The 20,969-nt window shown below is 44.3% G+C and overlaps 2 long non-coding RNA genes and 1 other non-coding gene across 3 annotated transcripts; 2 read left to right on the forward strand and 1 right to left on the reverse strand.

Annotated features, from left to right (window-relative positions):
- Window positions 1-56: 56 nt before the first annotated feature.
- On the reverse strand, window positions 57-128 carry TRNAA-CGC (transfer RNA alanine (anticodon CGC)). The gene has a single exon. It is a non-coding gene; the product is annotated as a tRNA-Ala (tRNA).
- A 2,511-nt stretch (window positions 129-2,639) lies between these two features.
- Window positions 2,640-9,512, forward strand: LOC146182191 (uncharacterized). Its single transcript, XR_014700046.1, has 3 exons — window positions 2,640-2,840; window positions 4,407-4,657; window positions 8,806-9,512. It is a non-coding gene; the product is annotated as an uncharacterized LOC146182191 (long non-coding RNA).
- A 3,111-nt stretch (window positions 9,513-12,623) lies between these two features.
- LOC146182192 (uncharacterized) lies at window positions 12,624-19,869 on the forward strand. Its single transcript, XR_014700341.1, has 3 exons — window positions 12,624-12,781; window positions 14,353-14,591; window positions 18,090-19,869. It is a non-coding gene; the product is annotated as an uncharacterized LOC146182192 (long non-coding RNA).
- Window positions 19,870-20,969: the final 1,100 nt, after the last annotated feature.

Genomic DNA, 20,969 nt, shown 5'->3' on the forward strand with positions numbered 1-20,969 from the left:
GAGCGCGACCTTTGCATTTCAGGAATAAGCGTTAACATTTACAAAAAAAAAAGCACTGGAGGTGCCGGGGTTCGAACCCGGGGCCTTTCACATGCGAAGCGAACGCTCTACCACTGAGCTACACCCCCACACGGACGGCCCAATCGATGCGTATGAGTCGGTTAAAATGCGATAACCATGGAAATTATTTTTTGGGGCTGCCGTAATGGTGTATATCGCTCCCCGTATGGCGAGCAACTCGGCGTGTAAAGTTGTTCCTCCTACATCTTTTTTAACAACACTTAAAATCAGTATACCTATAAGCCGGATTCCACGACTGTTATGAAAGAATTAAAGTCAGCACTAAAACCCTGAAACCCCGCTTAGTGAGCGCATAAGCCTAAAAACTTGGACGATTTTGAGCATGATTTCATACATCCCTTCTACTACTTCATTTAACGACCGCGTAGGACATGAAGGGACCGAAAGTTGGTAGAGGCGAACGACGACAGCGAATTGATAGAACAGAAGGTACATTTGAACGTTGTGATGACGGTGTGCCCCGCAGGTCGACCCACAAGAAGTCTTCTACACCCGAATGAGAATAGTCAACGACGAGAGGCAAGGGGTGCTCATACGTGAAGTGATCCCCCTATGGCGTAAATAAAGCTGAGAGCATAGAGTAAACTACTCAGTTTAAAAGCCGTGTCTTTACGTTCAAGACGAACCTAAGCGCAGCCATGCAGGTTGCTGTCTCGTCACTTCAGGTTTAAGCACAGGCTAAACCACAGCTAAGTTTTTTTGCTTTCCCTACCTTCATCGCTCAGGCCCGCGGGGCAGCTCAAGCTAGTGGTGTCTTGGAATAAGGACTCCACCAATAAATTCAAGCAAATGCGCTTTGTTTGATAAAGATTTCCTTCCTCCTCCTCACACTAAGCAACCTGCTCTGAAATTTGTGGTGTCGATCGCAGCGCCAAAATACAACCTAGCGGAAAAAGTAAGCAGTTAACGGCTTTAACGAAGCCGTACGTACAAAGTGTCTGCATATGTGCGTGCCTGACTCGGCATCCAAGAGCCTTGGAAGGTTTTCTTATTCCACCTCCCCACCTCAGATGAACAACTTGAGTTGGAAGCAATCGAAGATTCGGGGCTCACGCATGTCAACTGCCAGATGCCACCTGCCAGCGCTATACCCGTGATGTCTCCCTCGTAACGCCAACTCCCCGCTGCGGTGTGGAGTGGTTAGAACACTCGACTACTGTGTCCAAGGATACGGGGTGGAATCCCGGCCTCGGCGGCCGCTTTTCGATGGAGGCGAAAAGTAGGGCGCCTGTGTGATGTGCGATGTCAGCGTATGTTAAAGAACCCTAGGGGGTCGAAGTTGCCGGAGCCCTCCACTACGGCGTGTCTCTCAGCGTAAGCCACTTCAGGGCGTTATACACTTCAGGCCAAACCAAACCAAATAACACCAACAACGCAAGATTTCACACAGAACAGAGCCTTCAATGCCCTCGTATTAAAGATATTGCTTTTTTTTTTGTGGGAGGGGGGGGGGGGGGGGAATTGCCGCAATTTGCATAATTCACCACTACATCATGGCGTAAGGTTGGGTTAACTGATATGTAAATCATATCATATAACAGTGTGGACAGCAACATGGGTTATGCGGGTAAGAAAGTTTCGTGTTCTTCTCACTTCCTGTTTTAGAGTGGGCTCATTTTGAAAACAGAAAGAAAGAAAAGCCCCTCAGTTGTCGATATTCATCAACCATCGAATTGCCCATAGTGGTTTGTCCTTTTAAATCTTTACCTCTTGCAGCCATAGATTTTATAAAATCGACAAAGTGTTTTCGAACAAAAATCTAAAATGAAATCCAAAGACGGGAACCAACAACGCCGTCACGTCACAACGCTAAAGACAGAGTTTAGCGATCGCGCCAATTACGCGGAGTGTAAAAAAGTAATGACAAAGGTTTAACGTGGTTAACCAGATTCATCGCGGAGACAGAGGCTTGCTTTGCTTCGGTGCAGCGCACAATGAGAATGTCCGACTTGTTCTGATCTACCCAAGCGAATGCAGCAAACAAATTTGGTATATAAAATGCTGCCGACCAAACGCCATCTCTGTGTAGTATTTGAGCTCTATTTATCACTTAGCTGTAGGAACGTTTCACGGGATGTGTATAAATGTGCAAGAGCTGTATACAGCCAATGAAGCTGCCGCAGAAATGACTCTGAATTTGCTTTTTTTTTTTTAAGAAGCTATACTCCTCAGCACTAACTATTTAGTCCTTTCCTTGGGGACGAACAGTTAAACTTCTCACATTTAGTACCTAAAAGGGCAATTGCCCGTGGCAAAGCGACTAACTTTCTAGCCTGGTCCATCCTTTATTTTTATTTTTGCTGAGAGTGAATGCTTGCATTTGCACACTCTAATTGGCCGTATCAAGAACATCATCCAATATCTCATCTCGCAATATTAAACTCCTGTTCACCTCCCTACTACGGAATACTCGCCAGAGAGACAACCGCTGCTGTCAACGCACTAGGAACGAGTCCAATCAGCTGCTCATGGGCGCTTTTATTTTTTTTTTCCCCCAGCTATCCCAGCCGTTATCTCCGCGCTTCCTGGGAGCCGGTCTTATTATGAGTGCTGCTTCCCGATACAAACGGATGCTGACTGCGAGAGCTGCGATTGCGCGAACATTCCGCCTTATAGAAGCGTCAGTGTATCGCGAGCATCAGGTGGCCGTGCTAACTTTTCAGGGTGGCAGCCTGAACAGGGCAAAGGTGGTGCTAAAATAACTAAAATAACTGGGGCGTGCAGGACCAAGACTTTAGGCCGAGGACGGGCCTCTACAGGTAAAGTAAAGCCTTCGATCAATTTCTCTCTGTACTTTAATGCAGCCGGATAAATTTATAGTGTTTTCTAGTCTGGCTACTCGGTTGCCGGAATCGCGCTGTGAAGACTTATTAACTCAGATATAGTTTCAGGTCTTGAAAATTAACTTTGGGAAACTTTTTAAGAGACTTCGTTAAAACGAAAAAGAGACTTCTTTAAGAGACTACACCCCAATAACATAGGATCCTCTGGAGAGCTGAACATCTTTCACAGTGCGCCTTAGAAACAGATTTTTCCCATTTATGTATTTAAATCTTTTAAAAACTGTGCGCATTTTGTCAATAAGAAAACGACATGCGATCAGTTTACGCTCACAAGCAGACCTTCGCTGTAAGTGTGAAAATGATGCTGTATAACTCCTTGTTCTGTTTTCGTCTAAATGATGGTCACTTCGCACACGGAAATACACTTTTCCAAAACCTCCGAAAATTATATATCGAAAAGAAAAGAGTCGTTAGAAGAATAGCATATAATGAAACATAGGTGCACCAATTTAAACCGCTTTTTTTTTTTTTTTCAGAAATGGTACATAATGCCAATCAACGATTTGTATATATACCACTTAAAATCCACATATATAACCCTAAGTAAAAACCAATTAATGATTGGTTCATTAAATAACTGACTTCAATATGGAAAATAAACACTCCATACACAACAAGCAGCAGTGATATTTGGAACATGCATTCATACAGAAATGGTTATGGACAACAGGTTCTTATAGGACAACAGGTTATTCCACACTTCATTAACCTTTGTCAAATCCACAACATGATTGTTGAACGCGCACGACAAAAAACGTTGCACCATTTTATTTCTGTTATATGCCACCGGGGTAATTTTTCATGTGTATAATGTTCACCTTTTTATATGTTGCGAACTGTTGCATTTCCGTTAAAGCTGAAATTTTGTTCTATGTTGTTATATTCATTTCGTTGTCCTACCGCCGCTTTTTCCTCTGTGCTGGTATAGTAGTGTATTGTCTGCTTTTCTTTTGCTGCTGTATGCCGCCATTGCGTCTTTTTGGCGCCGATGGCTCATCTCTAAATTTTCCTAAAACAGCTTCATTATCCCTATAACGTTCTCGATATCTCGATAGAGACTGTAAAAACGCTTACGGCTTTCATTAACGCTTGTACTAATATATGAAGTGTGTCTTGTATTACACAAGCACCTTTTGTAACTTATGCTGAAAGCCAAATATGACCACAGATTCAGGTCACCTGTTATGAAATCACTCATTGGTAAAGTTAATTCCTACGTCTAAACAGCGTGAACATTGAACGGCTGCACTGCGATAGCGACTGCTGATAGAATAATATTGAATATCTGTATCGATTAATCTTGCGTGCCCCAGTGTGAATGCAAAGTTCTGATGTTTTTAGTCATTCAAGAATTGGTCCAGCTTGCTCTCTAGTTTTAGTGCCGCAATATTCATTCTTCGGAATTTTAGCTTTGACCTTTAATGTTAGAAAGGAAATGATGGAAGTTCATAACTACTATTATTCCCACTGTTTCATTTCCAGGGCTGGGGCGAGAAAACAGGCTATTCCTATTTGCCGTTGAATATTACCCGGATCCACCGTTCCCCTCGCCAGCACCACTTGCAGCCAACGCAAGCAGGCAACAGCCGACGTTAATTGAAGACGGTACCATCGCGAAAATGGAAGCCGCCGCATACATCCTCCCAATCGTGGGCACCATCGTATTCTTCGTGTTTTTCTACTACTTTTTTAGGAACAAGCTTATGCAGTGCTGCTGGTGCTGCTTCCTTAGGGTAAATATTAAAATATCTGGCTTCATTACTTGCACGTGAAAATTCCGGTCTCTTCATGAAAAGGGAGGGATGTAATCCTCATATGACAGTCTACGGAGCATTTTATTGGCCAGCACGAAGTCACATGAATCAGACTTGCTTGCCTGTATGGGCTAGAGGTGCGGTGTCTTACTTGCAGCACAGGGGTATTGCAATCTCAACTAATTGCCGGAATTTTGTTTTCTCTGCAATCTGCTTCCTTTGTAACAAACAGTTCACGTTCTAATGACATTTGAGTCGTTTTTTGTCTCTCTAATCACAATTTACGTAAATGTTTAATCTATTTTCAATTGTCCACGTCAAAATGTGATGCATACCTTTTCAATCAATCCGCAGTTTATCGACACAGAGTCGGGCACCGCGTTTTCCTCGGAAAGAATAATTAATGCCGTCGCATTATAAGTGATAAGGTTGACGTTGAGGGAAGTCAAGAATAAGAGATGGGAAAGTGCGGCGTACGTGTAAAACAAATAGAAGCTAAGCTGACTGACGGTCTGCCACGTTGGCGGAAGGGATTCGAAGAAATTGCAAGCGCAGTAAGAAATATCAAACATTCGGGTAGCTCTTACGTAATTATTCAAAAGAATGCGCATCTCTGGTGAGGTGATAGTTTTGTGAAAAGACACGCAGTCTACGAGGACGCCGCAAAATAAGGGTCGACTAATCTTCGACCCCTTGCAGCTCTTCGAATTCACTGCCATTGCAGAGCCCGCACACGTTTGCGCATTTCTCCGCCCCCATGCAACCGCTGCGCGCCCCAGCGGCGGAAGCTTGCTTAAGATACAAAGCCAATGTTGTGGTTTATTTGAAAACATTTCCATCTCTGCACGAAAATGTGTGAGAACCTGAATATGCACCCATATAACATTACGGCTCATTGGAATGCAGGGGAGTTACCATGGCGTTTAACTCCAATTATCACAACTGCAGTCACTGTGTCATCATCATAATGAGCCTGGCTCTACCCACTGCAGGGCAAAGGCCTCTCCCATATTTCTCCAATTAACCCGGTTCTGTGCTAGCTGCATCCACTTGACCCCAGCGAACTTCTTAACCTCATCCACCCACCTAATTTTCTGCCGCCCCCTGCTACGCTTTCCTTCCCTTGGAATCCAGTTTGTTATCCTAAGCGACCATCGTGTATCCTCTATTCGCACTACATGTCCTGCCCATGCCCATTTCTTCTTCTTGATTTCCACTAGAATGTCAGTAACTTGAGTTATTTCTCGCACCCACTCTGCACGCTTCCTATCTCTTAATGTTACCCCTACCATTTTTCGTTCCATAGCCCTCTGCGTTGTCCTCAGGTTAAGTAGAACACTCTTGGTTAGCCTCCACGTTTGCGCCCCATAGGAACATAATCACAGTCTAACATAAGTCAAAACAAAATATGCAAAGGTATATTTCTAACAGCACTTCCACCTACAGTCTTGTGTACAGGTTCGCCCACACTTGTTTTGAAACACAGTGGCTCCCTTCAGAGCGTCATAGCGCCCGACGCGGCTGCCTATCGAAGTAAAGTGACATAAGCACAGAGGGTCCTGTGCTTACGTCACTTTTTTTTGGCTCCGCATAGCCAAAAACTGAGCTTCATTGCGCGGCCGGCTTGGATCCAGTGGCTCTTTGAGGAGAGTTAATGTGTTCCAAATTAATGTGGGAGGCCGTTTACACGACCCTCCGTTGTATATAAAGAGATGGACGGGGATGAAAAGATAGTTTGTGCACGGGTAACTTCAACTGCATTTTGTTATAAACAACGGCAGAGACCAGCGCTCATAAAGCCTCTATAAAAATTGTCCGGCTTGTTAGTACGTTTTAAAGCGAAGTCACCTTAGCAGATAAAAATATTTTCGTAAATAGACGTTAATCTCCACTAAAAATTATAGGACCCGCCGCGGTGGATTTGGCGTCCTGCTCCTGATCCAAAGGCCGCGTAGAATCGTATCTAGGCCATGGCGGCTGTATTTCGATCGAGTAGAAGTGTGCAAACATCCGTGTGCCGTGCGGTGTCAGCGAAGGGCGAGGTGATCTAATATAATATAATTCTCTCCAATATGTGACGTCACACATGTGACGTCACACGCGTATGTGACGTCACATGTGTGTGACGTTCGCCTTTGAGACGGGAGGGTGAAGTGTAAATGCAGCCATCTGTAGGACTCCTGGATCGCGAGTTCAACACATTTTCCCTACGTAACGCAGGCCCGTTCGTAAAACTTAAAGTAGTTTATGTCGGGTGGTCTTTCATATAATCTGGTAGGTTATACGACTGCATGCTAGTCAGTGCATGAGAAACAACAGAGGTGCAAATAAAATGGTTACTGATCAAGCGAGCAGCAAAATGCGTGTATACGTGACCCATGGCCCACGAGTCGTGGAAACGATATATCGGCGATAAAGAAACGCCCCAAATGTCGAGGTCGTCAGAGCCATTTCCGCAACCGCCGATTATCGGACATGCGAGAAGCAAGCCACTCTTTGGAGATTCTAGAGAGCTCAACTTGTTGCTTGGTACGAGATATCCATGGCCCCATACGCACTCTGGATAGCGTTTCCGAGAATCATGGCAAAATGTCATAAACCTTTTGCCAGTTTATCTTGGTGGTGATACAGCAATGCGTTCTCTTAAAGAAAAGCCGGCCTGTTACAACGAGCCACTCTATCAATTGCAGGTTACGAGAGCGTTGCTGATAACAGCCACCTGGCACCTTTCCTGGCATCAGACCGAGTGAACAAACTCCCATATTTTATCAGTTCGACGACAGCAGTGGCCACTCAGTTTTATCAGACTTAGTTAGCACTTAGTCACCACAAGAGGTTTGCGGAGAAGGCGGGATCGGGTACTGAGAAGTTTAAAATAAAGAAACTAGCTACAGTCAGCCCTTCAAGTGAAACGGTTTATGAAAACCTACTGTGTGGTGTAGAGATGGTCACCGGGTGCAACTGTGCCTCGCAGGTGCGCAGAAGGAGGGTGCATGTGTGCGCAAGACCACCTGCACTACTATGCTATGGGTAGCACTTTCGCTAGTGCGCGCTCATACAGCAGCCACGCATAGAAACTTTCAGACTCATCTACCTGGCCGGCGGCGATACCGGCCAAACCGAATGCGAAGGGCGAAGGTGGACTACTAGCAGTGTTCGCACTATATATATATATATATATATATATATATATATATATATATATATATATATATATATATATATACAGGGTTTTGAATATTTGGGGGCTGCGATTTTAAAAATTTCTATGCAAAATCTACTACCCCATTCGAGCTGAAATAACGTTCGCAAAGTAGCAAAATATTGTCTACGTTAACTGATAAGTGATTCAACATCAGTGCTTGCCTAAATTTTCCGAAATCGAGAAAAAACTGCTCTCGGCGGCCTGCACAATTTTCGCAGAAGAGAGCCGAAAAGCTATTTTGACATGGTGCGTTATCTGTCGGGCAGCGAGGCAAGCGCGCCAACGGCCGGGATGGAGCTTTTCTCAATGCTCGACAGATGACGTATCATGTCAAAATAGCTTTCCGATTTTCTTCTGCGAGAATTGTGCAAGCCACCGAGAGCAGTTTTTTCTCGATTTCGGGAAATCTAGGCAAGTACCGATGCTGAATCACTTATCAGATAACGTAGACTATATTTTGCTACTTTGTGAACGTTATTTCAGCTCGAATGGGGCAGTAGATTTTGCATAGGAATTTTTTAAATCCCAGCCCCCAAATATTCAAGACCCTGTATATATATATATATATATATATATATATATATATATATATATATATATATATAGTTCCTTAACTTTGTTATCCTATTTGTCCAGTTAAGACAGTGGCAAAGACATCGTGATTATCAGCTTACATACAATCACTGTTAAAACACAACTGGGTATTTAATCATGTGCTTAAATTCTGATAGCTGACAACGTTAACACCTATTTCATAGTTTCGTTTTTGCCGACACTGGTTTGCGATGCGATAAAAGGACCATAATTCTTGCATACTCACCGCTAACATTCATGACTGTCAATGTCTTTTTTATTTTCTCCTGTTTTTCATGGTGCCGACTTCGATTTCGGACAACATTCGCCGCCTGTGTGCCAACTTCAGCCTAAGCCAGTGGTGGTGCGCCAAGAACCACCTCCGCCAACAGTCATCGTACAGACCGTGGCGGTGCCCACGCCCGTTGTGTCAGAAGTCACCACCGTCCGAGAGGTCACGGCAATCTCTTCCTGAAAAGCCACTCCTGGAAAGTTTACGAAACTGACCCGCTTGAAACACAGAGATTTTCAAAGGAGACCAGAGCATTTTTAAAGTTCGTTACAGGGACCGTCCCCGAGACATGACAGTGGGGCTCCAGGCGTGCTCCTAATGGTCGATGTGCTGGCCTCACTGATTAAGACGATCAGAACTTCAGAAGCATACCGGAAGCTCATCTGATGGTCTCTGTGTAAAGCCAGTGCAGAGCAAATTATTAGCGCTTGTAAAGCCCTTCTCGGCATCCTACAACTCCGGATAGCGTCGGAGCCTGTCCAGAGCTCGCTCCTTCGCGCTGCATTCCGGGTCATTTCAAGACTTTCAGAGGACAATGCAGTTCTTTTACCGTGTCAAGCCCCTCTTGAACTGATTAGTTCAATTCAGTGCGCGTCTTGCTCAATAAACAGTTTCCGAGATTTGTCTGTGGCACTGTGTCAATCTTTTCAGAACCACGCCTCAAACCTTTAGCACTCCTGTCGTGCTTCTGGTGCCTTACTGTGAGGCAAATGCCCTGATGAAACTGGAAAAATTAATACATTTGGTGAGACCGTGGACGAAATATAAATATAAGTCCTGGATATGACGCGAATAACACGGGACAAACACAGTGAAGACGACGGAACTGTGTTTGCCACGTGTTATGCGCGCCTTTAAATATTGAGAATGGAATGTAGCCAACACACCCAGGAACAAGTTTTCTTGAACTACAAGTCCTGAAGTCTACAGAGCCAGGAGCGCTAAAAGACTTTTTTGTAAAGGCATTCAGAGCATTCCTTCGCTGGATATGTTCGCGGTTTTCTCGTTGTCTACAATGCGCTCATCAAGATAAACCTCAAAGGTCTCATCTGCTGGAAACCTTGAAATATCGTACCTTTAAGCGTCTTCTTTTTTTTTTTTTTCTTTTTGCCTTCATTTTCCAGGAAACGCGACCAATCGGCCGAATACTGGTGTTGTGTTTTCAACTTCTTGCCCTGTATAGAGCCAGTATAAGGGCCATAATTCATCTCAAAACGACGCGAGTGTGACTCCGGGAGTGGAAATTCTCGCCAGCTGGCGACAGCATTATTCGCGAGGAGTAGGCCGAGGACTTCTCCGAGGGTAAATAACAAAAGTGGAAGAACGCCATTCCAAACACCTGACCGAGAACTGTTCGCTGAGTGCGGCTGACAGTATCTGTTTTGCGACTCATATTCGCCGAACCCCATGCTTATAGCATGGATAAAGAAAATCATTCTGCCGGCTGTCGCGGTACACTATACCGTGTGTCCCGCGGTGTCTTTGACGTGAATGTCTTTTCCTTTACTTGATGATGGCCCGGGCACGTTTATTTCACTATGTTCAAGACTGACATTTAAGGGTGGGGATTGCTATAGTGTGCTCCAATACAGGGCCGATCGTTCGTCTCGCCTTCAGAGTACCTGCTGTCACCTGGGAAACTGGAGCAAAAGTTCCAAAAGCTGCAGCAGAAGCAGAGAGCAGGTTGTGCCGTCAGCGACAGGTTTAATCAGCGGTGTCTTTGTCATCTGGCGATTCCCTTCACTCTCGACAGCACTAGATAACAAGAGTGTGGCAACTGCTCCTTTTATTAAAGGCCTCTGAAATGTAGGAAGCCTCTATCGAGTTGAGAATACGAGGGAAATGGGAGCCGGAAGTGTGAGCAGCTTGCGTCAAGCCGGATTCCGGGAATACCATTGATCAGCGCACGCGCTATTTCACGTTGCGTTGGTCAATATTACGACGCACTGAAATGCAATTGTTGGCCAAATCAGAAAGGCAGTTGTAAGATTAGTAATAACAATGGGAATGTAAGTTTGGCCAAGATTTATGAATATAAATTTTATTAATATGAAGCACATAATGGCACGCACTTCCTTTTAGCTGATTTATTTTCGACAACAGAAAAGACACCTTTGAAAAACACCCTTACTGAAAAGAGGACATCGGCTCCGTACACGAAGCCAGCATTTTTTTAGATGAAGCCTGCAATAGGGGGGGGGGGGGGGGGGGGGGCAGCGATGAAGTACCACGATGTTTCTGCGCTTATTTTACATGAAAGCGGGTGTTATGTTTTACATGCGCCCGTTTTAATTATTTAAAGTAAGCGTTCAAATGTCTAGCCTTGATCAGTGATTGAGATTTTAGCAAACTCAAGTTCTTTAACATTTGCCTGAGCACTCGCCTCCCTGCCACCTATCCAGGCTCGCGCTCAAGCACGCCTTCCTCTTTACCAAGTACCTACAGCGATTCCTCTCCAGCAGAGGACTCTAAACGTTCATCACTCCATGAGGGTGGAATGCCCAAATCCTTTGCCCAGCTCGTAAGCCCAACCTTTTCCAAGCACAGGACTGATCGAAAGGCTATGATATTTTATGTTACGTGATATGTGACGTGACATGTCTGTGATGTAACTGTACTGTCCTTACCCATCCCTCTCTCACCCACAACTTTTATACTCATCTACCCCTCTCCCCCAGTGCAGGGTAGCAAACCAGTTCCTTTACCGGTTAACCTCCCTGCCTTTCCTCCTCATCTTCTTCCTCCTCCTCTCTCAATGAGATGCCGCTCTTTCGTCAGCAAAGCTAGACGACCAGCGAAAACTGTTTGACTGGGCAAAACGGATTGCACAAGGTAATTAATTTGACCCTGGACTAAGGGAACCACTCTCTGGGGGTTACGTAACCTACGCCAAGCATTCTTAATCAGTCTGTTTCCTCTGCTACTGAACCTTTGCATTTGAAAATAAAAATAGAGCGGCTGCCGACCGAAATTTCGCAGGCTGACCACGCATACTTGTCAGCATCAACTCAAGTCAGTATAAGTAACAGTAAAAAAAAGAACCCAAGATCCCGAATCAGGGTATGATCATGATAGCCATTTTGAACTTCAAGGAAGAAAAAGGTTAATTTCGCCTCAAATTTCGCAGAACCGCCACCAACAAAGGACCTAATTAGCGCTAATGCACTGATGTGCATCGGGAGTATGCGATGCAGTTCGTTTGTCGACTAAGATTAGATAATTTAATATTATAAATAAATTCCTTATAAGAGTTATTTCTACTAGCCTGGCGCCTTTTCCTGTCAACTCACTGGATGGAACTCAGATTTCTAGAAATCATAACAACCTTTTCTAACGTGCAATGTTTTCGAAATGTTAATTGCGGAGTGCGCAAAAACAAATATCATAAAAAAAAAACCAACCCCCTTTAAAACACGCAATCGGGCCACGTGAATAAGTTTCCCCCGCGTTACTTAAAAGTACACGTAAAGCAGAGGAGTCTATAGGCATCATGGTCGGCGCTCTAGCTGTAATTAGCATGCTCTGGGAAAATGACGAAATCGGCTAATTGTATACTCAGTTAATTGTTTCATTATTTAAGCACTCTTGAGCTCAATATTATTACACTTGTTTCCACACGGCAACAGTACCAAATTCGCTAAAAGCATAGTACAGAAGAAAAAAAAATTTGTATTATGACCATTTAGTCAAACAATGGCGTCAATCGCTGTCTTGATGCACTGCTTTAATATTTTCGAGCAAGAAAATAAATAAATAAACAGGCACAGACAGTCTTCCGGACACAGGCTCGCAATGAGGAACTCATGCCAGCTCTGCTCAGTTCCGCAGCAGCCTTTATCGGCAAGCTTCCTGCGAAGGCGTCCTAATGCGAATGCCCCGGACCGATATCTCAGCTCGTTACACCGATATTGCTGGGGCGGGAGTCTCCGCGTCGAGTGGTTGCGCTAACTCGTCGCAGTTCCCTCTGTATACAGCTCCGGGTGCTGAAAGAGGGGTCGGCAATAGAATACGTTTCTGGAGAAAGACACGGGAGGTGAGTCGTGCATGCTATAAAATAGCCATGGTTAAGTCTGAACTTCAGTGCTTTTTCGAGCGGCGGATGAGCTCAATACTGGGCTCAGGTGCTGCGCCAAAGGGGTCAAAAGATTTTCCTTAGATTAGCGCATTAGCTGCGTCGCGTTCTGGGGTGCCTGCCATGAGAAAAGCCTAAAGGTTAGCCTATAGCGACTGCTACAGGAGAGGAGTGGCATTTGTCAAAAGAAAAGAAGCCGAAAAATAATCTTCTCTCCACCAGTTTCCCCGTGGTTCACTGAGTGTCAAGGGGAAATGGGGTTGTTGCATTCATTCATATTATGGATTGGACTCGTATCTGTAAGACTCGTATTCCTATTTGAGTTCTACTTTGGGTTGTAGGCTTGTAGTTCTCAGCACCATCCAGGTACGGCAGCATTTGCATTGGCGATAATATCTACTCCAGTTATATGTATGCAGGCAGGTACTGTAAAGCTCTTTCAGTCTAGTGGCGGGCTTGAGGTAAAGTCAAATAGACAGGAATTAGGTAGTTGAAAAGGCAACGCTGGTGTGAAGAGGGTTCATAAAAATGAAGTTAAACGTTTCAGCAGGTAGTTTCCAATTTTTAAGCTCAACGATTGCCCTTAGAATTTAACTTGAAACCGTGTTATTATGGGGTCGTTGATGGGTAGGCAGGACTGTGAGTGCGCGCCTATGCATTTTTTTTTTTCTTTTTTTACGGCGAACTTCTCACTTAATTTGCTTTGTTATCTGGAGTCTCGTCGTACCCTTTCACTGCAAATACGTGTCTTGTTATTATTGATTTGTGTTTTATCGTCGCTGAATTATGTGCTTCCATGAAGCTTCGTGCCCACTTCATGGAAATTTATCTGGCTTCCGCGTGCCCATTTTTGCTGTCAGATGTGTTCGCCTTTGGAAAGGCTTCTTATCTATTACATTTTCCCATATGTGCTGCGATACAATGAGCGTATGGCACATGTTTGATTTTGCGTGCATCTAATAAAGATCGACTCTTCGACTGAGCCATCGACCGACTGAAAGACTGACATGATAGCTTGATAAACAGGTTAATGGGTGATCAATTGATATATCAATTGAGTGATCTATTGATTGACTGATTGACTGGTTGATCAATTCGTTGATCAATTAGTTTAATCATTCATTCGGTTGACTGATCTACTGATACATAGATAAGCCAATTTATTAATCGATTGATACAATGACTGATTAATAGATTGGATCATCGATCGAGTGACCCAATAATCGATCGGTCGGTCGGTGTTTCTATTCGCATACACTTGAAGCCGATACTTGACCTAGTCTTTGCCAGAGGCAACTAAGCAACTGTGTTTGATTCTTAAGCATTCAGCGTATCTATTATATTAACCCTTGAGCTCTATATTTGTGTAAGGTAAAAAGAACACCAGTCTGTTCATTCGAGGCCCCGTGGTCTATAAGAGCGCCTTGAAGGCTCCACTATCCACGCGAGGGATACCTTCGTTTCATGGTTATTTTTTATATTGTGGGCACGTCTCACGAAACCTCTCTAATGACAGTGTTTTCATCCTCTAGGCTTGGCTGGCGCTACAGTGGAGGCAACTCAGATGAGAGACTGAATATATCTCACGCTCATCTGCCGCTCCAGTTTACGAGCACCGGTCCAGCCGGCGGTAGCCAACGCTGTGCGTATCGTTGCAGAGACGCAAATGGAATTCTTCTACGTTTTCATAATCCTCATTCCTGTCTGCATATTGGGCTCCATCCTGTACTACATTTTGAAGAGCTACCTCCTGCGTTGCTGTTGCCGAAGGGTAAGTTTATTTCCCAGCCTGCTCCCAGTGCGATGAGAAAGAAAACTTTTATATGCATGTCAGAGCAGCTGTCGCTGCCGCCAGGCCGCTGTCTCACCCCGACTGTGTATGCCTAGGTCCAAGGAGGTTATATAGAACTATATATAACCTCCTTGCCTAGGTCATTGTCAAGTTAGTTTGTTAACGTATTCATGTAGCCACTTTCATCTGTATATGTCATACTAATAGTAAATAAAATTAACAAAAAAAATGAAATAGTCATGCGCTCAATTACTTAATAGTCATGCGCTGGGGCTCAGATCACGCGATACAAAAGGCGTTTCAAACATCGCGGAAGAAGGATAAGCCTTTAAACTTCCAGCTTGCTCACTCTACATGGGTGCGAATAGGGGTTTGGCACCGGCGGGTGTTTTTACGTTGTTTGCTCCCCTATTACACCCTGTGTCATTATCCGTCTGGATCACGAGACCTGAAAGGACACGCTCTCGAGAGCACCGCGTTCGCGAGCATCTTTAATGTACCTGTTAGGTTCTGAAACGAGCTGTGATTTCTATTTAACAACTCAGTATTAACATGGGAGCCTTAAAGGCCCCGTTCTCCACTAACTCTGGCGTCGGTATTCTCATCACTGCAAGCGAAAAATCACGTGCGGGACTCTGACAGATGGCAGATGGCAGATGACATCGCTATGCGCTGACTGGCTATCAAGTTGTGTGACGTCACGACATCACGTGACATGGCTGGCCGAGTTGGCGGGCGTCCACAAATTGTGCTTAGCCTTTAAGATGGGATGATGAGATGCAAATGCAGCCTTCCATGACCCTTGCATCCCGAGTTAGATACGCTGACCCTAGGCGTCTTTGATATAACCTCTTAACTTCCGGCTCTAAACTAGTATGCAGACAGTGATTTTGGCTGCGTTGAAAACACTTTGCGGCAAGGTAAGCAAATAAGGTTTCGAGTATTAAGCAAACTCATTCGTCGATTACGTTCTTTTACACTTTTTTTTTACTTACTTACAAGAGCTTATTCTGCGGCAGCATTGTAATGTTCGCACTGAAGATCTCATCAAAGCTCGGAGAATTTGTGCCAAACTATGCACACTCAGTCAATGGACGACTAAATCACGCGCTCAAAGAACCTCTCCGTGCGGACCGGGCGCGTTAATTTCCGAAAAATTCTGAAAAAAGGCAGTGCGCGGTGTGAAGAAGGCGTACACGGTGCGCACGTCGACATTTGACCACGCTTCCATCCATCTCCAAGTTACCGCACTCTTTGTTTACAGTACAATGCAACATCAACTTGCCTGGCAGCATGTGTAGTGCAATTAGTGTAGTGAAAATTGTTGCAGGGCAATCGTACTCTCTACAAGTTGTCCAAACATACGTATATGACTTGATGTTGTTGCATAACGTTAGAATTTAATCACAGGTAACTAATTACGACAATAAATAGAGAGGTGCAATTCCTCATAAGCTATCCAACGACATAGGATTTCATGCTGTAGCACGAAGTTGAATTTTTATTGTAGACAACTAATTAACAAATAAATAAGTCCTGCAGTTAGTCTAGCGCAAGTATACTTTACATAAGCAATCGAACAATATATGACTTAATGATGTAGCAAAAAGTATATTCACAATCAAAAATAAATTTAATAAATTTAAAATGCAATTAGCGTAAAATATAATCATAATTATTCTAATTAACAGGTTACAATTGAAAACTACAATTATTCCAGCGCAATTATATTTGCATAAGCTCTACACAGCCCCTGTGGCCAAATTGTGTACACACATTCCCTACACGGCGTGTAAGAAACAATAATGCTGGTTATTAAAATTGTCTATTGATCATATGCATGCACGCTCATTTTATTTCATATTACTTGAGCAACAACTGACAATAGTCCCTATTGATTCTGTCGAGCTTTCCGGCAGTCGACGGGGACCGAAAAAGCACGTCATCGGACGCAGAACATAGGAGGTCACAAGACCGCATAGATATCAAGAGCAGTGTGCACATAAGGGGCTGTAATAAAGGATGTGTGTCAATCATTCAGTTGTTACGTTCGCTGGATAAATATCCAGCTCCTCGACAGAACGATAACGGTGACTTTATAGCAATAAAGACCGCCAAGCTCATTATAAACGAGCCTATAAAAGGTTAACCTTCTCTCTATACGCCAAAAAAGGATATTGGAGCTATCAAGGTAAGCCTGAAACAATATAATGATAAAGAAGCTACTAAGGCTTGCCGCATGGCGCCTCGAGAATTTGGAGTGTTTTATACACAGCTTTATTCTTAATATACTATGTTATTTATTCTTTCATTATAGAGAGCTTTAAGAAAAAGAGAGCTTTTCCTATGCAGCGGAGCCAGGATTGCGTTCGTCAATTACAGCTCCATTGCGGCAAACCAAGATAATTATTCTATAATTATAGGATGGGGGTTTATTTAAAGGTACTCGGAATGGGATGATCAGCAGCGAACACAGCCCGTAGACAGTCAGGTAGAACACGCCCAGTGGTAGCAGTGTTACTGCCTGAAATGTTCCCCACTTCTTCCTCTTCACATAATATATAAAGTAACATAATTATTTCCTTTACCTCAAACTGTTATTATCGTAGAGAAACAATTTCACAGTAGCAAAAAAGCAGAGCTCAAATGATTAGTATATATGGGGTACACTTCTCTAAAACCTGCAAATCGCCCTGTGCGATGAAGTTGACGAGCATGTGGGCTGCTGCAGCTACTGCTTCTGAGCAATTTCCCCATTGTGCTTGAAGGGCGGCTGCTGTTCTTGATCGCACACTCACATGGTCGTGGGAGGCGAGATTGTTCTCATGGCCACATCGGTTCAAAACTTAAGATCTAAAAAATGTTGAATGAAGAAAAAAACTTTTATTTTTCTCTTAATCAAGTCGTAGTTTATGAAATATTAGTTTTTTATTAACAAAAGGCGATTGCTTCGTACTACTGAACTACAACTACACAGCCGTGAAACTCCACAAGAACCTCCCGTGCTTTCTGACTTCTTGTCCCCATTGCAATCAAACGATGCGAGCTCGCTAAGCTTAGCAGTCCACTTCGAGGTCCAGGAATATTCACACAGAGCAAAAGAACCGTACGCCATTCTTTTGCGCAACATATCATGCGAGAGAAAAAATGGGATCGCCGCTAACGTTAATAAATCCAAAGGCGTGTCTTAAGTTGTGTGGGTGCATGCGCATTTCCTTAAATTTATATTTTGGGGAAGGCGGGAGAGGGGGGGGGGGGGGGGGGGTAAGAGAGGACCCCTGCATTCTCCCGCTCCCCTCCTCCATTCTAAAGCTATCTAATCTGAGCTTTCAAAAAACACTTGGAGCAACCGTGAGAAATCGGCTGCAGCGCATTCCCGAAAAAAAAAAATAGTTGTCGAAATTTCAAGCGTGTATCTGCAATTTTTATTTCTTTTTTCTTTTCCATGATGTCTGCCTTATGAACAACCTACGCCAGCCAACCACCGTCATTGTTGAACGACCGCCGGCCCAAATCTTCACGGTGGCGGTGGCACAGCCAATGGTGACTCGCGTCGCCGCCTGCACCGTCCGCGAGGTCACCGTCGTCCGCTAAGAAGTCGACATTCGCCCGCCTGCGAGAACTGTCTCTTGTAGCCTGACTCGTGTCCGGCAACAATCCGAGGACGCTTGTTTCCTAAACGGAATCATCACCTATACGCGGCAGTAGACATCGTGAAGCAGAGCCCTGTTCAGAGCCCTGTTCAGAGCCTCAAAGCGACATAAGTGCCCCAGGCGCGCACTGTCTATATGTGAAAACCTCTCTAGAACACTGAGTGCGAGCTGTGGAGTCCTTGCCGTGTTGGCTCTCTAGGCTTTTGGCAACCAGCGCAGCGCACACCACTGCTGAAGGCCACCTAGAGCAACACATCTTGTGGTCGTGTCATTCTGCTGACCCTAAATAGACTCAAAATAATGAGCACAGCTTACATGAAAGAAGAAAGCAGAAAGTTTGTTTATTCATGAAAACAGGTATTACATAAATAATACAGAAGGAGGTCCCAGAGCTCAAGACTGTATCGAGACCTCCTAATCTGTATCGGGACAGTGCTGCCTCAGCACGTAGAGTGAAAAAAATTGAAAAACCTTTGTGACACTTGTTAGCGATTGCGCTTCGCATAGATGATTCAAAAAGTTACAGCCGTTCGAAAGAAATATTTCAGCCAGTCTGCACCAAAGACATGGGACGCCTGAGTGCGCCTCATCATTTTTGTGTTTTAGAGGCGAAACTCGTGCAGCCTATGATGTCTGTAGACGTCTATGGGCACATATATAGAGAGTATTCCACTGACCAAAAACTTAACCGAGTGCGTGATTTGTACGAAATCTAAGCGTTGGATGCAAGGCAAAGGTCATTATGAGTGCCGCAAGCACACAGCTCATGGTAATGAGGAAGTGATTATTCATTAGCATCTATCCAAGGGCTGCCATGCAGCTACAAAGGAAAAGATCAATCGCCGTCCTCGCCTGGTTTTGAAAATTAGTTTCCCGAGGCTCTAGCATATATCTCTTTTGCTATAGCCTTCCTGGCAAGCTCAGCTGGACACGCGGCTGCTCCGAAAGGCGGTGGTCCTGGATTGGAATCCCGGATCAGGACAAATTTTTCTTCGACTACGACGTTTCTGAGAAAGCTGTGCAGCTTTCTTTTGTGGCTGTATGGCTGCGCTCGGGTGGTTCAATGGGCAACTGCTCTTCTATTACGAATTTACTCCACTTTGGAGCAGTGTTCCAGACGTCGGAAAAGTTCAACACGGTCTTGTACATTCCACAGCCTCCCAGGGTATCAGCCGGAAGCTTTTCGGAGCGCACCGCCAATTGTTACGGGTGGAAGACTTACATAGAGTTGTTTTGATTGAGTTTCATTTATGATGTAATGTGATGCTTTTCGGAGCGCACCGCCAATTGTTACAGGTGGAATACTTATATAGAGTTGTTTTGATTGAGTTTCATTTATGACGTAATGTGATGTGGCGTGTCTGTTATGTGACTCTATTAACTTCAACTATCCCTCTCTCGCAACTTTTATATCCACTCATCCCCTTCCCCCAGTGCAGGGTAGCAAACCGGTTGCTTTTACTGGTTAACCTCCCTGCCTTTCCTCCTCATCTTCCTTCTCCTCTCTCTCCTCTTTCATTTATGACTGAAGTGGTTTTGAGTATATGTTATTTCTTCCCAAAATCACTTGTATGAATAAAGCATGGTCGCCTCTTTGAGCTTTCTCCTTTTGTAATGACCCTAAATTATGTTTTGTATAGGATGACTGTTTCTTTACTCCGAGCGTGCCATTCACTATGCTCCGGCATGGGCGACGTGGCCTTACGCGGGTAATTCATCGACGGTTCATTCAATTTCGTCAGCCGACAGACAGAGTGATGGAGCCTATGATTGAACAATGTCTGACCACGACATCATACAGTGCTTCTACACTAAAAAGAGAGAGAGAGAGAGAAATCGGGCACTCAGATTCAACAGCTGAGCGTCCTAACCACTGAGACGACGTGGCGGGTGCTTTCGCCGCTCCATGGAAGAATAAAAAAATATTCCTTCCTTCAGTTTTTTTTTTTGTTCTTTTTTTTTTCTTCGGAATTTTCCTTTCTCTCATGTTTCGCTCGTTATAACCAGGTTTCAATAAGGTTAAAAAATTAGCTGTGGTTTTGAGCTTAAACCTGGAGTTGCGCGAGAGCTATTTGCATGGCTACGCTTAGGTTCGGCTTGAAAGGGAAGACATGGCTTTTGCATATAGTAGTTTTCTGTATTTTTGTGATGTTAGGAAGATAGTGAGAGACCGGAAAGCGTGGCGTGACATGGTCCATAGGGTCACGAAGAGTCGGACACGACTGAATGACTAAACTGAACTGAGTTTTCTGTATGGTTTCAGCTTTATTTAAGTCATAGGGGGCACTTCTGACCACTAAATAGCGATGAGACGAAAGCCTCAATCGCGCGGTGGTTCGAAGCCCTCCACTAAGGCACCTATTTCTTTTTGTTTTCACTCCCACCTTCGCGATGACGCGATAGCGTAAGCTACCAGCCAACATACAAAGCCCCGCTCTGACCGAGCCGTATGAACGTGCCTGTGTGGCCTAGGGATAACGTGAATGCAAGGGTCTTGGCAGGCTTACTGTGATATCGCCCTCCCATATCCCTTACAAAAATGGATATTGAATTTCTGTTACCCACGTAATGTGTTTTTGATGAGTCATCAACCACTCAAAGGAGATTCAAGATTAGATGTGTTTTAACATCATATCCGCAGCAGACTTTCCTTTGAGATCACACTTGAAGTTTTGTGCTTGGAAAACGCAACAGTATTTTTGGG

The sequence above is a fragment of the Amblyomma maculatum genome, chromosome 8 (assembly GCF_055883805.1).
Source record: "Amblyomma maculatum isolate TAMU_Amacu chromosome 8, ASM5588380v1, whole genome shotgun sequence".
Lineage (NCBI taxonomy): Eukaryota > Metazoa > Arthropoda > Arachnida > Ixodida > Ixodidae > Amblyomma > Amblyomma maculatum.